Source organism: Carcharodon carcharias, chromosome 26 (genome assembly GCF_017639515.1).
Source record: "Carcharodon carcharias isolate sCarCar2 chromosome 26, sCarCar2.pri, whole genome shotgun sequence".
Taxonomy (NCBI): domain Eukaryota; kingdom Metazoa; phylum Chordata; class Chondrichthyes; order Lamniformes; family Lamnidae; genus Carcharodon; species Carcharodon carcharias.
In genome coordinates, this window is record NC_054492.1 from 43,463,981 (window position 1) to 43,488,413 (window position 24,433).

General features: G+C 43.2%; 1 long non-coding RNA gene across 2 annotated transcripts; it reads right to left on the bottom strand.

The window, feature by feature from the left end:
• Positions 1-3,746: 3,746 nt before the first annotated feature.
• On the bottom strand, positions 3,747-23,116 carry LOC121269963. 2 transcript variants are annotated; one of them, XR_005941451.1, is made up of 3 exons: positions 22,971-23,116; positions 5,686-5,893; positions 3,747-4,140 (listed from the first exon to the last, which is right to left on the bottom strand). It is a non-coding gene; the product is annotated as an uncharacterized LOC121269963 (long non-coding RNA). The 2 variants fall into 2 exon arrangements; XR_005941452.1 differs by lacking the exon at positions 22,971-23,116 and adding an exon at positions 18,926-19,182.
• Positions 23,117-24,433: the final 1,317 nt, after the last annotated feature.

Genomic DNA, 24,433 nt, shown 5'->3' on the forward strand with positions numbered 1-24,433 from the left:
TCTGTGCATGATTTTACATTGAATTAAATATCCTAATTTATACTTCCTGGCTTAAATTCTGAGCAGAATTTAACATAGCTAATGAGGGTCTGGCCCACCAGTTGGAGGAATGGTGGGAAATCCATCTTGCTTCTGATGAGAAGGCCTGACTGAATTAAGTGCCTGTCAGTCAGGCATTCCCCTGGGTTCGGAACCCTGAGAGTGGAAACCCCTGCTTGCTGAGAGCTGCTGGCCAATCAGAGGCCATCCACTGCAAGAACAGAACATAGCTCCTGTTTTAATAGTTGCCGCAGGGACTTCATCAGCGATCATCACTGGATCCCTGGACTCAGGTGAGTGAGGGTAGGATGGGGTTTGTGGGAGAGGGGGGGTGGGGGTGGTGCTCAGAGGCAAGGGCAGGAAGGGTGCTATCAGTGGCTACCCCCTTCCCAATGCTGGGTCCCTTGATTGGGCATTTCCTTTGAAGGAGGAACCCTACCAGAAGATGGTAGTGATCTTCGGGAGACATGTGAAAGCTATGCCACTCGCATGTAATCCCTGACCCACCACTAAATTCTGGTGGGCTCAGGGATCATTGGTGTCAGTTAGCTCAATAATGAGCCAAGTCGACATCTCGCCTCAAGCAGGCGAGTTTCCCCAGCCTCATGGGCCCTTCCGGTCTCCATTTTAATCACGGAATGTTTTCCTATCACTGGGAGACTGGGCCCAGCTGCCATGTTTCCTGCTGTGACAGGCTGCATTAGACCCAGCCCCCTGTCTGTCTCAGTAAGGATGTTTCAATCTGATTGCTTGAAGATGCCAATGCCTGCCTTTTGTGATGGTCCCAGATCCCCTAAAGATGGCACCTCACCTGCTTTGAATGTCTGCTAACCACAAATCGCTTTGCAGAAGTCCACCGAGTCTGTGTGCAGGGGTAAGGTTATTGAATAAGGGGCACCATTCATTGGTCTCTGCCTGCAAAATCAGGGCCATAGACCTTTGCTTATAATAAAAATCTATGTGAATCTTTGTAAATATCCTGCATGGAACTCTGCCTGCTGAACAGTAGCTCTGGTTTAATTGCAATAATCAGAAAGAACAGACAGACTGCGATCCTGCCCCAAGGCCATAAATCATAATTCTGAATAACCTTCACTGTTGGTTTGTGAATGGTAAAAATAGTAAAACTTACTTGAGTCCTTTTTTTTTATTGAGAAAGAAACACTAGCTTTTTTTGTGACCAGATGTGTGACATGGGCCTTAATGTTTCATAACAGATGTATTCCAAAGGACGTCTTTATGAATCCACTTTGACTCTGCAATTCTGTAATGTTGAAGAGCTTTGCTCTGAAAAGATAGGGGCCACTTTGAAATAATAGTGTGTTTTGGGGAGTGAGGAGAAACTGGACTACCATGTCCTTTCACCACAGGGACTTGGGTCAAAATCCTGCACAGGTGGCGGGATAAAAATGTCCCCTCTCAATCGCAAGGTACCTATGTATGGGAAATGGCAAATGGAATGTTGTCCTTTATTGCAAAGGGAATGGAATATAAAAGTCGGGATATTTTACTACAGTTGTACAGGTGTTGGTGAAACCACATCTGGAATACTGCGTACAGTTTTGGTCTCCTTATTTAGGAAAGGATTTAAATGCATTACAAGCAGTTAAGAGAAGGTTCACTTGACTGATACATGAGATGGTGGGAGTACCTTATGAAGAATGCTAGGGCAGACTGGACTTGTATCCGTAGAAGAATGAGAAACAATCTTATTGAAATATAAAAGATCCTGAGAGGGCTTGACTGAAAGGATGTTTCCCCATGTGAGACAGACTAGAACTAGGGACACAGTTTAAAAATAAGGGGTCTCCCATTTAAGACGGAGATGGAACATTTTTTTTCTCTGAGGATTGTGAATCTTTGGAACTCTCTTACCCAGAGAGCGGAGGAAGCAATGCACCTTTGTAGATTGTGTTGGTGGTGGAGGGAGTGAATGTTTAAGGTGGTGGATGTGGTGCCAATCGAGAGGCCTTCTTTGTCCTGGATGGTCCCAAGCTTCTCGAGTTTTGCTGGAGCTGCACTCATCCAGGCAAGTGGAGCGTATTCCATCACACGCCTGATTTGTAGATGGTGGACAGGCTTTGGGGAGTTGGGTGAGGTACTCATCACAGGATTCCTAGCCTCTGGCCTGCTCTTGTAGCCACAGTATTTATATGGCTAGGCCAGTTTAGTTTCTGGTCAATGGTAACCCCTCAGGATGTTGATGGTGGGGAATTCATGTCATGGGGAGACAGTTAGATTCTCCCTTGTTGGAGATGGTCATTGCCTGGCACTTTTGTGGCACGAATGTTACTAGCCACTTATCAGCCCAAGCCAGGTCTTGCTGCATATGGACGCTGACTGCTTCTGTACCTGAGGAGTCACAACACTCAAAACCTGGCACCATCCAAGACAAAGCAGCCCTCTCAATTGGCACCCCATCCACCATCTTAAACATCCCCTTCCTCCACCCACCCACCAACACACAGGAGTCATGAATGGTGCTGAACATTGTGCAATCACCAGCGTACATCTCCACTTCTGACCTTATGGTGGGAAGGTTATTGAAGCAGCTGAAGATGGTTGGGCCTAGGACACTATCCTGAGGAACTCCTGCAGTCTTGTCCTGCTGGACGATTGATGATTGACCTCCTTGATGCCACACTTGGTCAAATGCTGTCTTGGTGTCAACGGCAGTCAGTCTCACCCCACCTGTTGAGTTCAGTTCTTTTGTCCATGTTTGGACTAAGGCTGTAATGAGGTCAGGAGCTGAGTGGCCCTGGCAGAACTGGCAAACTGAGTGTCAGTGAGCAGGATATTGCTGAGGAAATGCCGCTTGATAGCACTGTCGACAGTATCTTCCGTCGCTTTACTGATATTTGAGAGCTAACTGATGGAGTGGTAATTAGTCGGGCTGGCTTTTTGCGGACAAGACATAGCTGGGCAATTTTCCACATTGCTGGGTAGATGCCAGTGTTGTACTGGAACAGCTTGTCTATGGGCACAGTTAGTTCTAGAGCACAAGTCTTCAGTACAATTGCTAGAAAGTTGTCAGGGCCTACTGCTTTTGCAGTATCCAGTGCCTTCAGCTGTTTCTTGATATCATGGGGAATGAATCGAATTGGCTGAAGACTCTTGAGAAATGTCAATTGTTAAACCGGAAGCAATCTAGAAAGAAGTGTTTTACTGGGCTAAAGATTGAGGGTGAAAAACTAGAGATTTAGATCTCGATTACGTACGGGGCCTGATTTTACCTCAGTTGATGAATGGGTTTTGAGTGAATTAAAATCTTGCCCTACGATGTGTGCACATAGATATAAACACTGGGAGCACTTTCAGACAGTTACTTGAACACTGCATAATTGGAAAGTTATCCTCCTAGTGCAATACAGCACAACTTCATGCATCTGACCCCTTTCTCACCCTGTCCTTTTCAATCCTTTTCTTTCTGTGCAGATATAGAAACCTTCAGCCTGTCGTCATCCAGCTGTACTTTCTGTACGATCTATACATCTTCTGGAAAATTGAAACTCCGAAACTAGTTTGCTACATCTGTATTCATTAGGTGATCTTGTATAGTACTTTTTTCCAATTTTTTTTGTCGTTTTAGAATTTTGACATGTAATGTGACTTCATTTTGTTTGGTATGGGTGCTGACAGTTTGAGTTAGTACCTTTTTATATATGCTATACAATTTACACTGTGTCGATGCTTGTTCTTTGTGCATTGTGCCACTTTTATTTGTGGTGTTCCTTCTAAACAATTCCTATGTTAAAGATAAAGTGATTACTTTGTGATAGCAATGTTTTTCAGTGCAGATAGCCATAATCCTCTTGGCAGAAAAAGAACGGGTTTAACTGGTTTTACACACATCCTATCAGCCTTTCCCTTTACACAATGTTGTGCATAAATATCAGACTTGTTTGTTTTAATCCTTAATAAAATTACTGTACGTTGGCGACATTCCTAGCTGCCATGTTATCTTGTTGTCGTCCCTCTGCTTCTTGTCCTGGTCATACCAATGGCGTTAAAGCAACAAGTCTCTAGGCTGTGCAGGTGGGCAGTCATACATCAGTTAGAGATGGAAAGTGTTGGACATACCCAGCAGGTCTGGTAGCATCTCTGGAGAGAGGAACAGCGTTAATGTTTTGGGTCGAATGTGACTCCTCTTCAATCTTCAGGTTACAGTGCAAATTTCCAATAAAATACATCTGTGTAATTGCAAACTCAGAGCGGGAAACTTTCTTTGGATACTTTTAGGTGCTAAAGAGCCTGCAAGGTGGTCAAGATGGGGTTGTGAGCTGCAGCATTAAACGTGAGACACCAAGTTGGTAAAGGAGATGAAGCACGAGCTAGGAACAGCTGCCCGGAGGATCATTAAGGGGACAATTGGTAATTAAGATACGTACTGGCACTCATTTCAAGAGGCTGTACGCCATTTTGATGGCTTGGTGCTCCAACTAACCCCCCTCCCCCTGCTAACAGCTGACCAGGAGTAAAAAGAGTCATTGCTGAGAATTCCAAGTGCTAGATAGAGACACAGCCAGCCATGCTTTTCACTTGCTGCTGGAGCTTTGAAGAGGACTTCGGAGACAAATCAGGAGACTAGTCTTTCTCAAGACTTCGCTGAACCTCTTATCAACATTTAATCTGGAAACTCCCTGAGCACTTCACCTGAAGAGAGTGCTTGCGGTGTTACACCACCTTATAGGACACATTGTTGGAGTTATCAAGGGAAGGGGGGCGTTTTGCCAGTGGGCATCCTGCTGGGGTTTTCTCATGGTCTGCAGGAGGAAAGGGAAGAGGACGGGCCACAGCACCAGCTGCTGCAGGAGAGAGCATCAAGAGATGCAGGAGGGTGAGGTGGACTCCTTCACCCTCCCTCCAACTCCCCACTGCCTTCTGTGGGTACAAGACACCCAGTGCAGCCTCTCCCAGTCCATGAGCAATCTTGAAACATGCCATTGTTTCAGCCAGTGCACTCCAAGACTTTACTGGAAGTCGGTGTGTGGAGCCCATAGGCACCCTGCTCTTTGAAAATAGTTTCTAATCTAAAATTGCTTGAGTGCTAAACTTGGTAGGTGTCTTGTTTTAGCACCTCCAGGCAAATTCAAATTATGTTAATCAGCAATTATGCCCAAAATTGTGTGCTAAATCTAGACTTTCAGATGGGCACATACTTGCAGTCACAGTAGCCAAGCAATTCCTGTGTAGTAATTGTAAATTAAAACTTTTCATACTGTTATGGGAATTGTGGCTGAATTGATGAATCAGCTCTAAATGTGAGTAATCTTAGGGGCAGAATTTTCTCACCAGGGTCTTGGAACAAGCATGCTGTTTTATCAGGAACTCTAAATAAAGTTTACCGTTTCTTACAAGAAACCTGCCCTGCACTCCGCTTTCATCTTTCACCAAAATAACCCCCAAAATCTTTATTGAACGGGCAGAGCAGGGCTGGGTAATACCATGTAATCATAACATTTTTTCCTCTCAATTAAAAACTATTCCTTGATGTAATTAATGTTTGTAACCTGATTTAACTTTATCAATATACAGGTACAGTGTCTCAAATCTGGCTATTCAAAAACCAGAGTTATCCGAAAACCAGCCAGTTTTACAATGTGCGATGCATCAATTTTAACTGAGTAAAATAGAAAAAAAGCTTACCCGGACAATTTGCCTCGGCTCTAAATTGGCACGGTGTAGTGTTGGGCTGGTTATTCACTTCACTGCTTGCCCGCAAGTCTATTCCTGTTCCAAGCAACCCTTGACCCCACTGGACCTGGCTTGGCTCAAACCACCCATGAGCTGAACTGGAAGATCTGAAATCCGGCACAGCCTTGGTCCCAAGATTTCTCATTTTGAGAGACTGTACCTGTAGCAGAAAATGGATTGCTCACCCAAAACAAGTATTTTTAGTTAGAATACAGCCCTCATCACTGAAAATGATTTTAAATAACTGCACCAGTTTACTTCATTCATTGGTGTTCACTGGTCAGTTTCTTCATAAATGAAATATATTTTGACATGGAAAAGCTTTTAAAATGTCTCTGTTAGTGCATGTGTTGCCTAAAAATGTGGAGATATTTTGAGGAGCCTTCCTTAATCCATGCCACTGGCAAAATCTTGCACCATTAGCCGAGGTAAGACTGGAGTTTTGTAAGATCTGATCCAGGCAAATTGAATCTTGAACCAAAGGAAAAGATTGTGGAAAACATGAACATTAGTGGTTTTGGACATAACTCAATTACGTTTAAAGTTCCTTGATCTTTGCACCCAGTTAACAGATTTCGCCAGGATTATGCTGATATTAAGAAGTGGTCACTCAGCCCCTCAGGAGGAAAAGTGATTGGAGACCAAGATGAGGCAAATTGTGTATGATTCAATTTGGACAGTTCCACCTTTTGTGAAATCGATTAAAATGAAATGATAGTGAATGTGGTTGAAAATTAAGCACTCCAGTGGGGCTCTTTCTAAAGTAAAAGTGTAGTAGTAACGGCAGAAGAAACGACTAAAGGAATGACTCAGCCTTTGTTTTATAAAGCTGAACAGAACTGGATGAAGCTGGTCTATGTTTTGGTTTGATAGAGCTCCATAGTCCAAATAACTCGTAACAAAGTCAACATTAATTTGGATCAGAGCAGAGGCAACTCTGATTAGTGTCTCAAACTCTTGTTTTTGGTTTCAATCTTAAACATTTGATTTCCACTCAAGTCTTAACATAAGCCCTTTTTTTCCCCACCAGAACCTCCCTTTCAAAAAAGTTAAACACAGCAACCGCATACTTTGTATGGAAACAACACTGATCTCTGCTCTTCGGTTACCATAGCTCTGTGATGAGTAAAAACTGAAACCCGTATAGAGTCAGTGACAAAGTTGAACTAAAGACCCATTAGCTTTGTTTACTAATGTCATTGACCTCTGCTGTTCAAGTTTTCAAACACTCGCTGCCTAGGTTTACATACAAAGAATGATTACATGCAAAGTACGGAGTGGACTATGCCCATGGAGCAAACTCCAGCAAGGAGTTGACATCGTTTGAGAGAAGAGGAAAGAAGTGTTGGAGGAATAAAATTAATGGAAGCATCTGGGTCATCAAATTTGAAATAAAGTGAGGTATGGTCCCATATAACTTCAGCACCTGAGTAGGTGTGACAATTGTAGCTACTGTGGAAAATGTACAGATTAGTTTCTGGTGTTTCTAGTTTCTGCTGCTCAATTCACAGGTACAGGAAGATGAACCTTTCAGTCACTCTCTTGAATAATGATCCTTCAATAAAAGGTGTGAACATCTTTTAGATTTAGTGGTATGTTAACTTTTTGCTGTTTTAAGCAAATGTTGATTTTTGCTATCCAATATCAGCCCTCAATGATATCAATAAATGGCATGTGGAACTTTGGCCAACATATGGTGAATCTTTTTCATTCTGCACTAAAACCTGGGTTGAATTGAGCGAGAAGGGTGAAACAAAGTTGCCTCACGTGCAGCAACATGGTGCCAACATTTACCATTTTGTACCAAATTTCAGTGCACCTGTGCATGCATGAAACGTGACATTGCATGTGCCTGCTGACCATTCACAGTAGTTGAGGAAATTGAAACATCCAATATTATAGCCTGCTTTACTTGATTCCACACTTAAATGTCAACCTACCAACATGAGTAGGGTAGGAGTTGTGCCAGTAAGGGAATAGTTATATTTGTATGCATCTGTTTTTGGGGCGTTTTGCATGAGCTCCAATTGTTTTACAGGAGTTGGAATAAAATTATTGCAGCATCGGGTCATTTTTTGAGCTTTCCGGGAACTGTTTATGTACAGTCTGGCCTTGATAGTGGGGTATGTGCATATTAATCTGGTATTATTTTCACCTGGTCACTAAACAAGGTTTAATTTGTTTACGGATAATGTAAGGAATTGCATATGTCCATTTTCAAATGGACACAAGTTTCAGAAATGATTCTTGCAATTTCCTATTATTATTGTTGGTCTATTGCTATCGTTATATTTTATTTACAAATAATGAATTAAACAAATTCTGTTTTAAAAGATATGACATTAAAATTGTTAAGTAGATTTCATGAGGCAATTTGTCAAGCTAATATATAGTAAAATAAGAGTTAATTCCATTTAAGTGTAACTTTCAAAAGCCATGTTCATCTATTGAGCAAGCAGTGGCAATTTTGCAGAAGGAATAAGATTAAGACAATCTAACCCGGGGTGAGTTGTGATATGGGACAAGTTGCAAGTTATTCATACTCTTTTGGCATATAATATTTGCTTCCTCATCAAATAGCTTAGCTTATTTAACAATTTTCACACAATATGTTTTAGTGTAAAATTACATGATTTGTACCTCTGCTCCTCTGTCTTTGCCCTCAAATCAGGCAGTGTTGGGTTTGTTTTCCATTGTATTAGTTTAAAAATAAACATCATGGCATACTTTGGATGCAAATCAAAGAATACGTACAGCTCATGTTTTACTGCAGTTAAAGGGCCTGTTGTGAATTTAGATAAATGTCTTTAATCACCATGTTGTACTCAACCTTAACCCAGCCAGCCTAACATTTTGGAAAACAGGAAATGCCTTATTTTAACTTGAATTTCACAGCCTGAAAACCACAGTGATGTAGTATTGAAGCACTGCACCATCTGTATTAAAGCAATGTCTTCAGAGGCAACTTTGCCTTCCAGCTAGTTAGCTCTGCAAAAGCACAGTAGTCTGCACACTTTCAGAGGCTAGATCACACCCTTGTGAGAACTGGCTTTCCTCCTGATTTCCAGGAACACTATGCCACAAGTGGTAAAGATAAATAACTGTTGCTGGTTCTCATTAGGACTATTATTTTCTTCTGGCTGTGGGCAACCTGAGTTATCTTTTAACATTGGGGAAAGTATGGTATAATTACAAACTCCGGACTGCAGTAGATATTCATGCAAATATTGTTTTTTGTTTCAATGATACACACAGGCCGTCGACATTGTAGCTGAGCAAACTTTATTGATAACACATTTTCTTAACTGTAAAGAACATATCTTTTTATTCCTGTTGGACTGTGGATTAAAATTACAATGGCTACAGTTTGAAGGACATGTCTACTGCAACAGTGTGAGGGATATATACAATGTTGCTGTCCTGGAACAGAGTGTGCCATGAAAGACAGGATGGTGCTGAGCAGGAGTCTGGTCTAATGGGGAACTACCTGGCAACAACAGTTCCTGACCAGGTGATCAAAGTTTGTGTGAGAGCAGTGCAGCAGAGTAGTTCCTAGCCTTAAAGGAAAAATATCTATAACCTCTCTCTCCCATGTATGTAAGATTCCAATAATTCTACAATAATGGCTAGCTGGCTTTTTTTCCTCATATAACCTGTTCTCTCTCTGAAAAACCCTGTCAAGAAGCAAAGGGGAAAATCACTGTTAGAGAAATTGAAAGGCAAGATCTCAACCAGTGAACTAAAGACTGAAAGTGCTGGGAAGATCACCTCGTGTCTTCAACAAAGAACCGAAAGGAATTTGGAAAACATCGATAAAAATCAACCCATCGAAACCTGCATTCCAGAATTGGTGCTATTGAACTGTTTTATCCCACCCTTACAATCCATGTTTTTCTGTGTCTTGTATGTGTGTGTATAGGGATTTAAAGAGGGGTAGAGTTTAGGTTACAGAGTTAGAAATTAGGAATTCATATTTCTTTCTTTTGCCACTGGTTAAAGACAATTTGTTCAATGAACAGTTATTTACTTATTAAGTTTACAAACCTGGTGCTCATATTCTGTTTACCTAAATTGAACAATTAGGTGTGTTGATCAAACTTTTTCACATTTGTCGCGGCTCGGAGAGCAGTGGGACTTGATATTGCAGTGCACTATCCCTAGCGAGTCATGACAAAGTTTGCAGGCTCGTCCAGGATATTGTGGAACAAAAGACAACAACGATTTGGGTGTAAAAAGCTAAAAGGAAACACCAGGTTTGCTTTGTCAAAAATAAGATGGTACTGGAAACTGCTAAAGCTTTCCTGCAAGTGGAAGAGATGTCCCTTTTGATTTTACAAGCGATCCCAAAAGCCAGGTTAATTGAATTAGCAAATAAATTAAGAGTGGGATTGCCTGCCAAAGCTAGGGAGGCAGAGACAATTGAAGAGATGGCACAGCATTTGAAATTGGAAGGAATACCTGAGACCAAGTTCTCCAAGGGGTGGTTCATTGGAATGGGCTCAAATTCAATTGCAAATAAAAAAATTGGAACTAGAGGCAGCAGAAGAAGAAAGGGTAGAGAAAGAAAAGAAAGGGAAGAGAGAGAGAGCGCATTTCAAAGGAAGTTAGAAACGATGAGGTTAGACAGGCAGGAAAGAGAAAAAAGAGAGAGAGAGTTCCAGCTTAGGATGCTGGTAGTTAAAAAAGACACCAATAGATGAGGTGGGACTTATTTCTGGATCAGAATCCAGTTGGGAGATGTCTAAATTTGTACAAGCTCTTCAAGGTTTGAGGAAAGAGATGTTTAAGCATTCTTCATTTCATTTGAGAAGATAGCTAAACAGATGAACTGGCCAATGGAAAACTGGACATTGCTTATGCAGAGCAAATTGACAGGTAGAGCACAGGAAATTTATGCTTCACTGTCAGAGGAGGTTTCTATGGATTATGATGTGGTGAAAATGGCCATTTTGAGTGCATATGAGTTGGTCCCTGAAGCATACGGACAAAAGTTTTGAAATTCAAGGAAACAGCCTGGGCAAACTTACATTGAATTTGAAAGGATTAAGCAAAAGTAGTTTTTACAGGTGGATATGAGCATTAGGAGTTGGAAGTACCTATGAAGCTCTCAGAGAAAGCATTCTCTTGGAAGAAATTAAAAACTCCCTACCTTCTGTATTAAGAGCCCATGTTGAAGACCAAAGAGTTGCAACTGCTAGACAGGCAGCAGTAAGAGCTGACGATTATGAGCTGCTCCATAAAACTCTTTTTTTTCCATCGCCCCCATAAATTTTAAAAGGATAAAAAGTGGGAGAGTGAAAGGAAGCATTGTGCCCAGGGTAAAGAATGGATAGCTGGGAATACCTTGAGATCTCCTCCCCAGATCAGGGAGGAAGGTACAGCAGGTGGAGGTGAAACTCGAAGGCCTAAGTGTTTCCATTGTAATAAACACCATAGCGCACAGGGCCATGGGCCAAGTGTCTGGAAAATGGGATTAAAATAGATAGGCATTTGACGGCTGACATGGACATAATGGGCCAAAAGGCCTGTTTCTGTGCTGCATAACTCTATCACTGTAAAGTGGGACACATTCATTCAGAATGCTGGAAGTTGCGAGGGAAGCCCATGGGACTTATTAGAGTTCATAAGAATGAGTCCAAAAAGGGAACTCAAAAAGAAAATGTGAAGATCAAGTTGTAGCTTTAACTACAAGGGTCTGGAGGTAACCACTGCTGTGAATGCAGGTGAAGTAAATAAGTTAGTTGACAGATATAAAGGGTTTTTGTCTAAAAGAAAGATAACCCCTTTTTCATCAAATGATGCAGCCAAACCCATAACTATATTAAAGGACACAGGAGCTACTCGAACTCTTTGGCTGGAGAAGGACCTAGTTTTCCATCCAGAGAGTTCAATGAAAGCTAAAGTATTGGTAAACGGGATAAGTGGAGAGTATATCCTAGTTCCATTGTACAAAGTGCAATTGGAACGTGATTTATTGTCAGGATTGGTGGTTGTAGGAGTGGTTAAGAAATTACCCGTGGATGGAGTTGATTTATTCCTGGAGAATGATTTGGCAGGAGTGAAAGTTACAGCTTCGCTCATAATTATGGAGAGTCTGAGAGAGGCTAAAGAGACGGAGAAGTTACAAGAACAAGTTCCTAATATCTTTCCATCATGCGTGGTGACCAGAGCAATGGCTAAACAAAGTCCATCACCAGAGGTCAAAGTAATACCACGAGCAGATGTTACAGTAGTCAAAACATCCTTTAATCAGATTCCCATCTGATTTTTCTACAATTACAATTGGATTAACCCACTTTGTCAGTTCTTCAATTTTCTTGATGATGTGAAGTTTCTCCATTCTGTCCAACTCTGCTTTCAGTCAGCCTCTCAGCATTACTGGTATTTTCCTGGTGGGTGTATTTTGGGTGTCACAGTTTTGTCAATCTTGATGCGGTGTTCTTCTTTTAGGCAGCCAATCGCCTGGAACACATCTTTATACTCGCTCAGGATGTCATCTGTTAACAGTCATTATTCTCTTGATTAGCTTCAGATATTCACAAGCTTTGATTCCAAGAATGGCTTTTGCAACAGCTTTCACCACTATGAATGGAAGTGCTTGAGACTCTGTTTTTTGTAGTTCACTTTAAGTGTGCACTTGCCTTCTATTGCAATTTTTTCACCTGTACAAGTAGACAGTTTCACCTTTGTTTTCGTTAGCTGTTTTTCTTACTTATCTTACAATACAGGCTTATGGGAATGACATTTGAGTGCACCTGTGTCAAGCTTGAAATTCACCACCATGTTGGCAATTTTTAAATCAATCTTCCATTCGTCTTCTTTGGAATTTGTTGTTACTGCGCCAATGAAAAGTTCAGTTTCAGGGTCTGTGTCATCATCTGCAATCGTGTGCACTTTCTTCGATTTACACATCTTTGTGAAGTGATTTAGTTTATAACAGTTCTTACACTGCTTTCTGTAGGCTGGACAACTACATGGAAAATGCTCTGTTCCGCATTGGCTCCATTTAAATATTTTAATAGCAGTTTTGTTCTTTTTATGTTCAGACTGTCTATTGTTCTTTCCCAGAGCTGTTTCTGTTTAACTGCATCTAACTGCTTAACCGTGTGTGGCTTATTCTCTGTCATCTTTTAATCTGGCATTTTGTTGTCTCTGCCGCTCTGCAGATATTTATTACTTTCTCCAATGTGAGATCAACTTCTCTTAAAAGCCAATCTGAGTGTCATTTGCAATTCCACAAATTATTCTATCTCGGGTGAGTGATTATTCAAGCTCTCCAAATTCACACAATTCAGCTTGTTGTCTCAGCTCAGTTACGTACTGACTGTTGTCACTGCCTTGTGTGCATGTAAAAAAATCAGTATTTTTCATATGTAATATTTTTCTTAGGGCTGCAGTAGGCTTTGAATTTTTCCATTATTTCTTTCAAGTAATTTCATTCTCATCACTTTCAAACGTGAATGTGTTGTAGGCTTCTAGGGCTGCTTCCCCTGCTAGGTGAAGAAAGATGTACCTGAGCGCCTTTTTTTATCACTGTCTGTCGCTGTGAGGTATAGCTCAAATCGCTGCCAGAGCCTACTCCCGTTTTCTACGAGATTTTCCTCTAAACTGAGCTTTGTTGGTGGTTTCAGAACCTCCATTGTTGTGTTTAGTTTACTTCTGACACCATGTCTTGTTTTTTGTTTCAATGATGCACACAGGCTGTCGACATTGTAGCTGAGCTAACTTTATTGATAACACATTTTCCTAACATAAAGCACAACTGTGGTAACTGAATTCTATCAAGACAGGTTCCAACATGTGCTATCTGACCTTCAACTCCGAGTTCAGGTGATCCCAAATCGAGTACAGAGTACTGTATAGTATTTAATACTGGAGTCCACTATCACAATCAACTATTATCATGACAATGCACAAGATTCCACATGTGCAGTTGTTCTGGCATTAGTAATCCACCTCTTATAAATTGGAGCAGAGAGATGAATTGGCATAGTGATAATAAAGTCAAAATGCAGAGAGTAATAATGCAAGGGGATAAGACATTTGCCTCTTTTCTTTTGCTTGAGTAATGCTGTAAATGTTGCTGCTGCACTTTGATGCGTTTTATCAATCTATTGATGAGTGGAAACAATAAACAAACTTGTTGCAAGTAAATTTCTTTTGGCTAAGGATAAAGTAGAATTTGGGTAGACAACAAAGAATTAATTGAACATCTATTCAGCTGATGAAGGTTGCACAGAGATCAGAGCCCTTAAGAAGCAGACAATAGTGAGGTGTTTGCTATGTTGTATAACTGAAACTGGTCCTCAGTTGTTAGTAAGGTTTCCTTAGCTCCAAGCCAGATACTTTTAAGCAGCTTTGAAGATTTGAAATTGGACAACGATCTCGCTTGCATAAGTAGTTTTATTGTCAAAACTAGCTGTGTTTATGTGGTCTGGTGCTAAGAGGTTGTGAATTACAACACAAAAGTTAAGATTTTTTCCTGCTCAATAAGGCGGCCTTTCTTTGGCGCCACTCCTTAAGATCAGCAAATTTTGAACAGGAAATCCATTGGTACAGCAGTGTAATAATTATTGCGCTGGACTATGTAGCCCAAGCTTAATCCCATCAATTTTTTTTTGAAAAAAAGGTCATTGTTGATTAGCACTATTAATGATGCTGGATTTTTAAAATTCATTTTAGGAGATGTGGGCATTGCTGGCTGGGCCAGCATTTGTTGCCCATCCCTAATTGCCCTTGAGAAGGTGCTGGTCAGCTGCCACCTTGAACCGCTACAATACCTCTGGTATAGGTACACCCACAGTGCTGTTAGGGAGGGAGTTCCAATATTTTGACCCAGCGACAGTGAAGGAATGGTGATATAGTTCCAAGTCAGGACAGTGAGTGGCTTGGAGGGGAACTTCCAGGTGGTGGTGTTCTCATGTATCTGCTGCCCTTGTCCTTCTCGAGGTAGCTGGCGTGGGTTTGGAAGGTGCTGCCCAAGGAGCCTTGATGAGTTTCTGCAGTGCATCTTGTAGATGTTACACACTGCCTCCAGTGTGTTGGTGGTGGAGGGAATGATGGTTGTGGAAGGGGTGCTGATAAAGTGGGCTGCTTTGTCCTGGATAGTGTCAAGTTTCTTGAGTGTTGAAGGAGCTGCACTCATCCAGGCAAGTGGAGAGTATTCAATCACACTCCTGACTTGTGCCTTGTAGATGATAGACAGGCTTTGGGGAGTCAGGAGTTGAGTTACTCGCCAGTGGATTCCCAGCCTCTGTCCTACTCCTGCTCATAGTATTTGTATGGCTAGTCAAGTTCAGTTTCTGGTCAATGGTAACCCCCAGAATGATAGTGGGGCATTCAGTGATGGTAATGCCATTGAGTGTCAAGAGCGATGGTTAGATTCTCTCTTGTTGGAGATGGTCATTGCCTGGAACTTGTGTGGTGCGAATGTTATTTTCCACATGTCAAATGGAGCTGAACATTATGCAATCATCAGCAAACATCCCCACTTCTGACCTAATGATGGAAGGAAGGTCATTGATGAAGCAGCTAAAGATGGTTGGGCCAAGGGGAAAAAACCCTCTTGTTAACCAAACTCTCACTATGACTCGTAATACCTTCTGTGGTGGGCTAACACAACTTGTCGAGAGCATCATCTCACAAGTGCTGCAGCAGTGCAAAACAGCCCTTGACCATTTGCAGAGCAAATTGGCCTCCTAGCACCAGACCACATCATCAAGACTAGTGTTAAGAACAAAGAAAAGTACAGCACAGGAACAGGCCCTTCAGCCCTCCAAGCCTGCCCCCATCAACTAAAACATTAAGAATAAAACTGGTTATGCAAGCGAGATAGTTTTCCAATTTCAAATCTTCAAAGTTGGCTTGAAACTAAGGAAACTGTATTAACAGCAGAGGACCAGTTTCACAGTTATACAACTCAACAAACGCCCCACTGTTTGCTTCTTAAAGTCACTGATCTCTGTGCAACCTTCATCAGTTGACTGGATGTTCAATTAATTCTTTGTTATCTACCCAAAATCTGCTTTATCTCAGCCAATAGAACTTTACTTGCAGCAAGTTTGTTTATTACTTCCACTCATCAATAGATTGATAAAACTAATCATGAAGACAAGTTCCACCTGTCCAAGAAATTGCATGCTAAGTATTGATCTGGTATGCCAATTCTTGAAGATACAATTCTGTAGAAGGGCTGAAGTTTCCACTACTACAGAAATCATTTTGCTTACATTGCAGAGCAGATTCTGTAAAAGTCAGAACATAACAGTACCAGTGATTAAGTAATTAGGAAAGCAAATAGAATCTTATCATTCATTACGAGGGGGATTGAATCCAAGAATAGGGAGGTTATGCTTCAGTTATACAGGGCATTGATAAGACCACATCTGGAGTACTGTGTACAGTACTGGTCTCCTTATTTAGGGAAGGATGTAAATGTGTTAGGTGCAGTTCAGAGAAGGTTTACTAGACTAATACCAGGAATGGGCGGGTTGTCTTATGAGGAAAGGCTGGACAAGCTGGGCTTGTATCTGCTAGAGTATAAAAGAGTAAGAGGCGGCTTGATTGAAACACATAAGATCTTGAGGGGACTTAACAGGGTGGATGTGGAGAGGATGTTTCCTTTTGTGGGAGAATCTAGAACTAGGGGTCATCCTTTCAAAATAAGGGATTGTCCATTCAAGACAGAGATGAGTAGAAATTTTTTGAGGGTTTTGAGTCTTTGGAACTCCGTCAAAAGGTGGTGGAGGCAGAATTCTTGAATATCTTTAAGGCAGAGGTAGATAGATTTTTACAAGCAAAGGAGTGAAAGGTTATTAGGGGTAGGCAGCAATGTGGTTAAAATAAGATCAACCATGATCTTATTGAATGGTGGAGTAGGCTCAAAGGGCCAAGTGGCCTACTCCTGCTCCTAGTTCATTTGTTCATATGTATGTTCAGTGAATGCAAACATACTTCACTGGGCTATATGTACATGGTGAGCTATTCAGCCTGCTGGCAGTGAATAAGCATGGCTATCTTCTGAAGCAGAAAAAGTACTTGATAAAATGTCTTCTTTAGCAATGTACATCATTGCAAGGGGCTGCAGTGGAAGTTGTTTACTGGTTTCCAGCTGGCAGTTTAGTTGCTATCAGTGACAAACTGGGAATGGTAAAAGTGTAGGTGCTAATAAACCTGAGTTTCACTTTAGATGTGTACACATTAGTAATATACAATTTTCTGCATTATTACAATCCTTCAATGAGTATCCAGTTGAGAATGGCCTACCAGACTTCATTTTGGTATATTTGTGACCATGTTTGTGTGGAAATACGACACCATGAAAAATACATTGCCACAATGTAACTTTTTCAGACCGAGGTAAGAGCGAGAAAAGTTTTATTTCAGATTTTCCAGCATTGGCAATATTTTGCTTTTCATGTGGGATTTAGAATAACCTCATAGCACCATTTATGTGAAAATATTCACTTTTCTTCCACCGTAAATACATCAATTTCAGGAAAATGTGATCGTTTCATCCCTGCACTGTTTAGGGTTAATCACTCATTGCTGAAATTGGCTTACAATGTTTAAAAACTTGAATGTCTCCTTACAAGATTAGCAACAGGAGGACAATGATTGTAAACCGAAAAGATTGAACTGAACAAAATGTTTCCAATGACAGTTGGATGTTGCAAATTGAACTGCAGGAGCAAAATTAACAATATAGCCATGAAGTGATTTACTTGGTAAATAAAGGACAATCATCACCTCTGGAAATCAAACTGGCTAAATTTCTAAACTCATGATGCAAATCATAGCCCTAACCACATTTGTCAAGGGTGTTTTGTATTCTCCAGTAAAAACCATTATTTGAATAAAAAACATTATCAGCTTTCAATAGTCTACTTTAAATCCTTGCAATCATTTGGAATGTGCCTCCTATGTCTTATCAGTCTTCTTCCAAAGCAAACAGCGGTGGGGTGAAAGCTAGGACTGTTGTTTCAGATTAATTCAATTGATATTAACAATGTAGCTCCATGACACACCAAATGTAGCAGCTTGTTATAACAAAATTATCAGACAGTAGAACTTTGTCCTATGTTTATTGCAGCATAGTACAGGTTTGAGTATCAGATGCTGCTTTTATACTTTTTATTCATGGGATCTGAGCGTCGTTGGCAAGGCCAGCACTTGTTGCCCATCCCTAATTGCCCCTGAGAAGGTGGTGGTGAGCCACTGCCTTGAATTGCAGCAGTCCATGTGGTGTAGATAGACCTATAGTACTGCTAGGGAGGGAGTTCAAGCTTGTTGACCCAGCGACAGTGAAGGAATGGTGATCTGGGATGGTGTATAGCTTGAGGAACTTGCTGATGTTGGTGTTCCCCATGCCTCTGCTGCCCTTGTCCTTCTAGGCTGTAGGGGTCACAGGCTTTTAAGGTGCTATTGAAGGAGGCTTGGTGAGTTGTTGCAGTGCATTTGTTTAGTTCAGGTTTTGGGATTCTGTGAGCCAGCAGCCTGAATTTCCACCTAATTTAAATCTTGGATCCAATTGCTCATGAGTTTATAAATTTGCTATTTGGGCTATGGGAGATGGGTTTGGTGTTAACAAGGGAAACTGGGAAACTAAACACTGATGCCAATTGCCTGATATCCAAAGTAAATACTGACACAAAAAAAGAAAATGCAGGAGCATTTCAAGCAGGTCAAGCACCATCTGTCGAGAAAACATGACAGTTGACATTTCGGGTATAAAATCTTTCCACAGAGCTGAAAGATATGACAAATGAACAGCATTTAAGAAGAAACAGGGCAACGGAGAGAGGGCAGGAAGCAACGTATACACACAGGAAAAGGCGAAATGATCTGCGAAATGTACAGTGGGGAGGGGTGCGGGAGAATCAGGAAATAGTTAAAGGGAACAAAAAGAGCCATAATGTGAGAAATATAAGACTGATAATGTGAGAAGAGCTAAAAGAAAGTGGATAAGAAGAATGGGGACTATTAAAATTGGCAATGGAGGAGACTCCAGAGTTTCATTTGTACTGCTTTAAATCAGGCCCTCTTCATTTTAAAGGTTCACTAGTTGTTGAAGGCAAGGCACTGCTGATCTATTAAAAGGGTGAATAGTTGCCATATTGTACTGTCAAGGTAATTGTACTTAAACCATAATTTCAGCTTATTTGTGAAGTGTTTTCATAGAGGACATACTTACAAATAATTATTACTGTATACGATGGGCTAACATGAGGCATTGCTGTAGGCTTGACACCAACTTCATAAACAAGGAAGTAAATGAAGCTGGGCTGCACACTTGAAGTCTGAAACCCTGGGTCCCATGTATCACTCATGTTGGAGCTTTTTTGTGGCTTCCAAACAACATACTGCTTAGCATTTGACCCTTGAGAAAACATTAACAAAGAGTATTAGATTACATCATTAGAAAAATGTTGTTTGAATTCACCTTATTACTCTTCATTCACTTCTCTTATTCTACATTTAATCTACAATATGTTAAAAATCTTAGATCTGCATGTACATTCTGTCAACTTTTAATGAAGCTGCTGAATTGTGTTCAATTTGGGGCGTGACACTTTAGTAAGGATGTCAAAGCCTTAAGAGTGTTAATACAATGTGACTGGGGATGGGGGACTTTTGTTATGTGCAGAAGCTGGGGTTTGTTCCTTGGGGAAGAGGTTAAGAGGAAGTCAGACAGAAGTGTTCAAAATCATGAAGTTTTGATGGAGTAAATAAAGAGAAACTGTTTCCAGTGTCAAAAGGGTTGATAACCAGAGGGCACAAATTTAAGGTAATAGGCAAAAAAACAGGTGACATAAGGATTTGTTTTAATGTAGCAAGTTGTGATCTGGAATGCATTGCCTCAAAGGGTGGTAGAAGCAGATTCAATATTAACTCAAAAGGAAAGTGGATCAATACTTGAAGGCAATATGTTTACAGGGTTATGGGGACAGTTCAGAGACTAGGCTAGAATTAGGGGGCACCATTTAAGAATAAGAGGTCTCCCTTTTGAGACCAAGATGAGAATATTTTTTCTGAGATAAAAACAAAAAAAGATGCAACACCTGCCCCTTCACTTCCTCTCTCCTCACCGTCCAAGGACCCAAACACTCCTTTCAAGTGAAGCAGCATTTCACTTGCATTTCCCCCAACTTAGTCTACTGCATTCGTTGCTCCCAATGTGGTCTCCTCTACATTGGAGAGACCAAACGTAAACTGGGCGACCGCTTTGCAGAACACCTGCGGTCTGTCCGCAAGAATGACCCAAACCTCCCTGTCGCTTGCCATTTTAACACTCCACCCTGCTCTCTTGCCCACATGTCTGTCCTTGGCTTGCTGCATTGTTCCAGTGAAGCCCAACGCAAACTGGAGGAACAACACCTCATCTTCCGACTAGGGACTTTACAGCCTTCCGGACTGAATATTGAATTCAACAACTTTAGGTCGTGAGCTCCCTCCCCTATCCCCACCCCCTTTCTGTTTCCCCCTTCCTTTTTTTTCCAATAAATTATAAAGATTTTCCTTTTCCCACCTATTTCCATTATATATAAAAAAAACCCCACTAGAGCTATACCTTGAGTGCCCTACCATCCATTCTTAATTAGCACATTCGTTTAGATAATATCACCAACTTTAACACCTATGTGTTCTATTGTACTATTGTCGTTGACATCTTTTGATGATCTGCTTCTACCACTGCTTGTTTGTCCCTACAACCACACCCCCCCCCTCCCTCCACCTCTCTGTCTCTCTATCTCTCCGCCCCCCCCCCACACACACACCTTAAACCAGCTTATATTTCAGCTCTTTCCTGGACTCGAACTCAAATTCTGTCGAAGGGTCATGAGGACTCGAAACGTCAACTCTTTTCTTCTCCGCCGATGCTGCCAGACCTGCTGAGTTTTTCCAGGTAATTCTGTTTTTGTTTTGGATTTCCAGCATCCGCAGTCGTTAGTATGTGGCATTCTCTTCCCAGAAATCAGTGGAGGCTGGGTCATTGACTCCCTTGTCCATCAAAAATCTAACTCAGCCTTGAATAAATTCAAATGTTATGGGGGCAGACAGGAAAGTGGAGTTGAGACCACAACCAGATCAGCCATGATCTTATCGAATAGCCAAGCAGGCTTGAAGGGGTGAATGGCCTACTGCTGCTCCTAAGTCCTATGTTCCTATAGGGAGCTGGGGAGTGCAACTAATTAGTTAGCTCTTACAAAAAACCAGCACTGCTGTGATTTGCCAAATGGCCTTCTTCTGTACTATATCATTCTATCATTTAGTAGGTGTCAACTTAAAACTTGATGCTGATCTCCTGTTATCTAAATTAAAAGCTGATACAAATTTGAAATGGATACTGCTTGTAAAATCTTGCCCCAATGTAATTAAATCCAATGCTAGTGGATGAGTTACAGTAAATGGCAAGGACTACTGGTAGGGAAATGCAGCAGCCAATTTGCAAGCTGCAATGAAATGAATCTTCAGATCATTTGTTTTCACATGTGGGTGGAGGGGTAACTTTTTTCCAAAATTATACTTGATTCATCAAATTTGTAAAATTGTGTTCCAAAACATTTCAAATTGGACATTACAGAAAGTGCAATAAAATTCAATTTTCCACCATCTGTCATGTTTCACTCTGAGGTGCCTCAGTACAATTTCAATACTCGTGATATTTACAATATACATACCATCCAGGACAGCAAAATTCCCTGATTCTTTTGCATCCACCCAAGAGGACTCATGCTAACAATGCAGCCCTCCTTCAGTACTGCACTTCAATGTCAGCCCAGATTATTTGCTTATCTCAGAACTGGACTTGAACCCACAACCTTCAGGCTCAGAAGCAGGAGTTCTAACGCCAAGTCAAGATTGACACTTACAGCTAGCATTTAAATTGTGCCTTCAACATAAAAATTACACGGAACTTCACTGGGCATGTTCACTCTTAGTCACAGTCACCAGTTTATTGTGACTTATGGATCCAGGTTGCACACTTGTTTTGGTACAATAGAGAGGGTTGATCAGCAGAGAGTTCTTAGGTGAAACATATTCTGTTTATTTACAAAGGTACTCAGCAGCTACACTTTCAACTCAAATCCTGTCTCTACACTACTGACTCTAACCATAGGCTACTGACTTAAGAGTAGCCTGCTACTGTGCTATTGGATACTAAGATCATGTGATCTTCCATTATAACATTCTTCTTAAAGGTATATTACACATCAGATTACCACAGGGCATAATCAAACAAAAATATGCAGAGAGGAAGGTGTTATTAGATGGGGGGGGGGGGGGGGGATGTTGTGGTTTAACTAGAGGTTTGGGCAAAGAGGTGGGTTTTAAAGAGGCGAGGAAAGGGGAGAGGCAGAGGTGTTTAGGGAAGGGATTCCAGAGCTCAGGACTTAGAAAGTACTCTGTCACTGATTCAATTATGTCCTGGCTTCAAAGTCCAGTTCACCCAAAGACTATGCCTGGCATTTACTCTCCAAGTGCAGCATGGCTGAAGATTAACTGAAGTATACTTGTAATACTGATCACCAGTTGATGTATGTCACAGTAATTTCAATTTTCATAGCATTTATTAGGTATGGTTGTAAGTGTAGTTAACAAGGCTGAACTGACTAAAATGATTAAAGGCAAAATACTGCAGATGCTGAAAATCTGAAACAAAAACGAAAAATGCTGGAAAAACTCAGCAGGTCTGACGGCACCTGGGGAGAGAAAGACGGAGTTGATGTTCCGAGTGCGTATGACTCTTCAGAGCTAAAAACTCAAGTCACCAAAGTAATTAGTTGGTTGAACTGTAGTGCTGAAGCTATTAATTCAGTACAGCCAGGCAGCAGTGGGGGGATTGACACCAAGTTCAGTGCAGAGGAGCCTGGGGTAATTGGGCAAGAATTCGGTGAATTCCCCCAATGAGCCGGTGTTGTGACAAAAACAGAACACGCTGGAAAAACTCAGCAGTTCTCCTAACAACACCTGTGGAGAGATAAAAAAAAAAAGAGTTAACGTTTGGACTCCTTATGATGCTCCTTCAGAGCAGTCTGTGGTGTTATTGGGGGGGGGGGGGGGGGGGGGGAAACTTCAGCTGGTCAAAAATAAATCCCAATTACCCCCGAGTTCAGTTGGGATTGTGTAAGTCTCCCCCCCCCCTCCCCCCGGGAGTTAATGATTAGAATGGCGACAGCGCAGGAGGCCATTCCGCCCGTCGCGACACTGCCAGCTCCCTGCAAAGAGTAACTCACCTCTCACTTCCCCCGTAACCCAGCAATTCTGTTTCAAACATGCGGAACGATTGCAGGATTGCGGCACCCACCGCCACGCTGCGAGAGGGGACCGCGGACAAGCTTGCTCAGCTGGTCCGGACGCTTCTTCACCTGAGCGCGGGTGCCTCAATGGGCCCCGTTGCTATGGTGACGCGGCGAGAATTCCGCGGGCGTGAGCCTGGATGACGTCAGAAGGAGACAACGATTGTTGGGGGGAGGGGTGGGGGGGGGGGGTGGGGTGGGGAGAGAGACACAACCACGGCGGGGGCGGGGCCAGGGTGTGATTTCCTCTGTTTGGGAGGGGCGAGTGTTTTCCTGAGGGCGGAGCTTGGGGTGGGGTGAGTGATTTCCACTGAAGGCCGGGCTGGGGGAGGGGCGAGTGACTGTCCCCAGTGAGGGCGGGGCGAGTGATTTTCCCTTGTGAGGGCGGGGCAGGGGCGTGTTACCGCTGTGGGGGGGGGGGGGGGGGGGGGGGGGGGGGGGGGGGTGGGGGGGGGGGGGGGGGTGGGGGGGGGGTGGGGCGAGTGATTCCCTCTGTGGGGGCGGTGCTGGGGGGGGGTGGGGCGAGTGATTCCCTCTGTGGGGGCGGTGCTGGGGGGGGGGTGGGGCGAGTGATTCCCTCTGTGGGGGCGGTGCTGGGGGGGGGTGGGGCGAGTGATTCCCACTGTGGGGGCGGTGCTGGGGGAGGAGCAAGTGGTTTCCACCGTGGGGGAGGGGCGAGTGATTTCCCCCAGTGAGGGCGGGGCAGAGCAGGGGGAGGGGCGAGTGATTTTTCCCTTGTGAGGGCGGGACGGGGGAGGGGTGAGTGTTACCGCTGTGGGGGTGGGGCTGGGGGGGGCGCGTGATTACCACGGTGGGGGCGGGGCGAGTGATTACCTCTGTGGGGGCGGTGCTGGGGGCGGGGTGGGGCGAGTGATTTCCTCTGTGGGGGCGGTGCTGGGTGGGGTGGGGTGGGGCGCGTGATTACCACGGTGGGGGCGGTGCTGGGGGCGGGGCGAGTGATTACCACTGTGGGGGCGGTGCTGGGGGCGGGGCGGGGCGAGTGATTTCCTCTGTGGGGGCGGTGCTGGGGGGGGTGGGGTGGGGTGGGGCGCGTGATTACCACGGTGGGGGCGGTGCTGGGGGCGGGGCGAGTGATTACCTCTGTGGGGGCGGTGTTGGGGGCGGGGCGGGGCGAGTGATTTCCTCTGTGGGGGCGGTGCTGGGGGGGGTGGGGTGGGGTGGGGCGCGTGATTACCACGGTGGGGGCGGTGCTGGGGCGGGGCGAGTGATTACCTCTGTGGGGGCGGTGCTGGGGGGGGTGGGGTGGGGCGCGTGATTACCACGGTGGGGGCGGTGCTGGGGGCGGGGCGAGTGATTACCTCTGTGGGGGCGGTGCTGGGGGGGGGTGGGGTGGGGTGGGGTGGGGCGCGTGATTACCACGGTGGGGGCGGTGCTGGGGG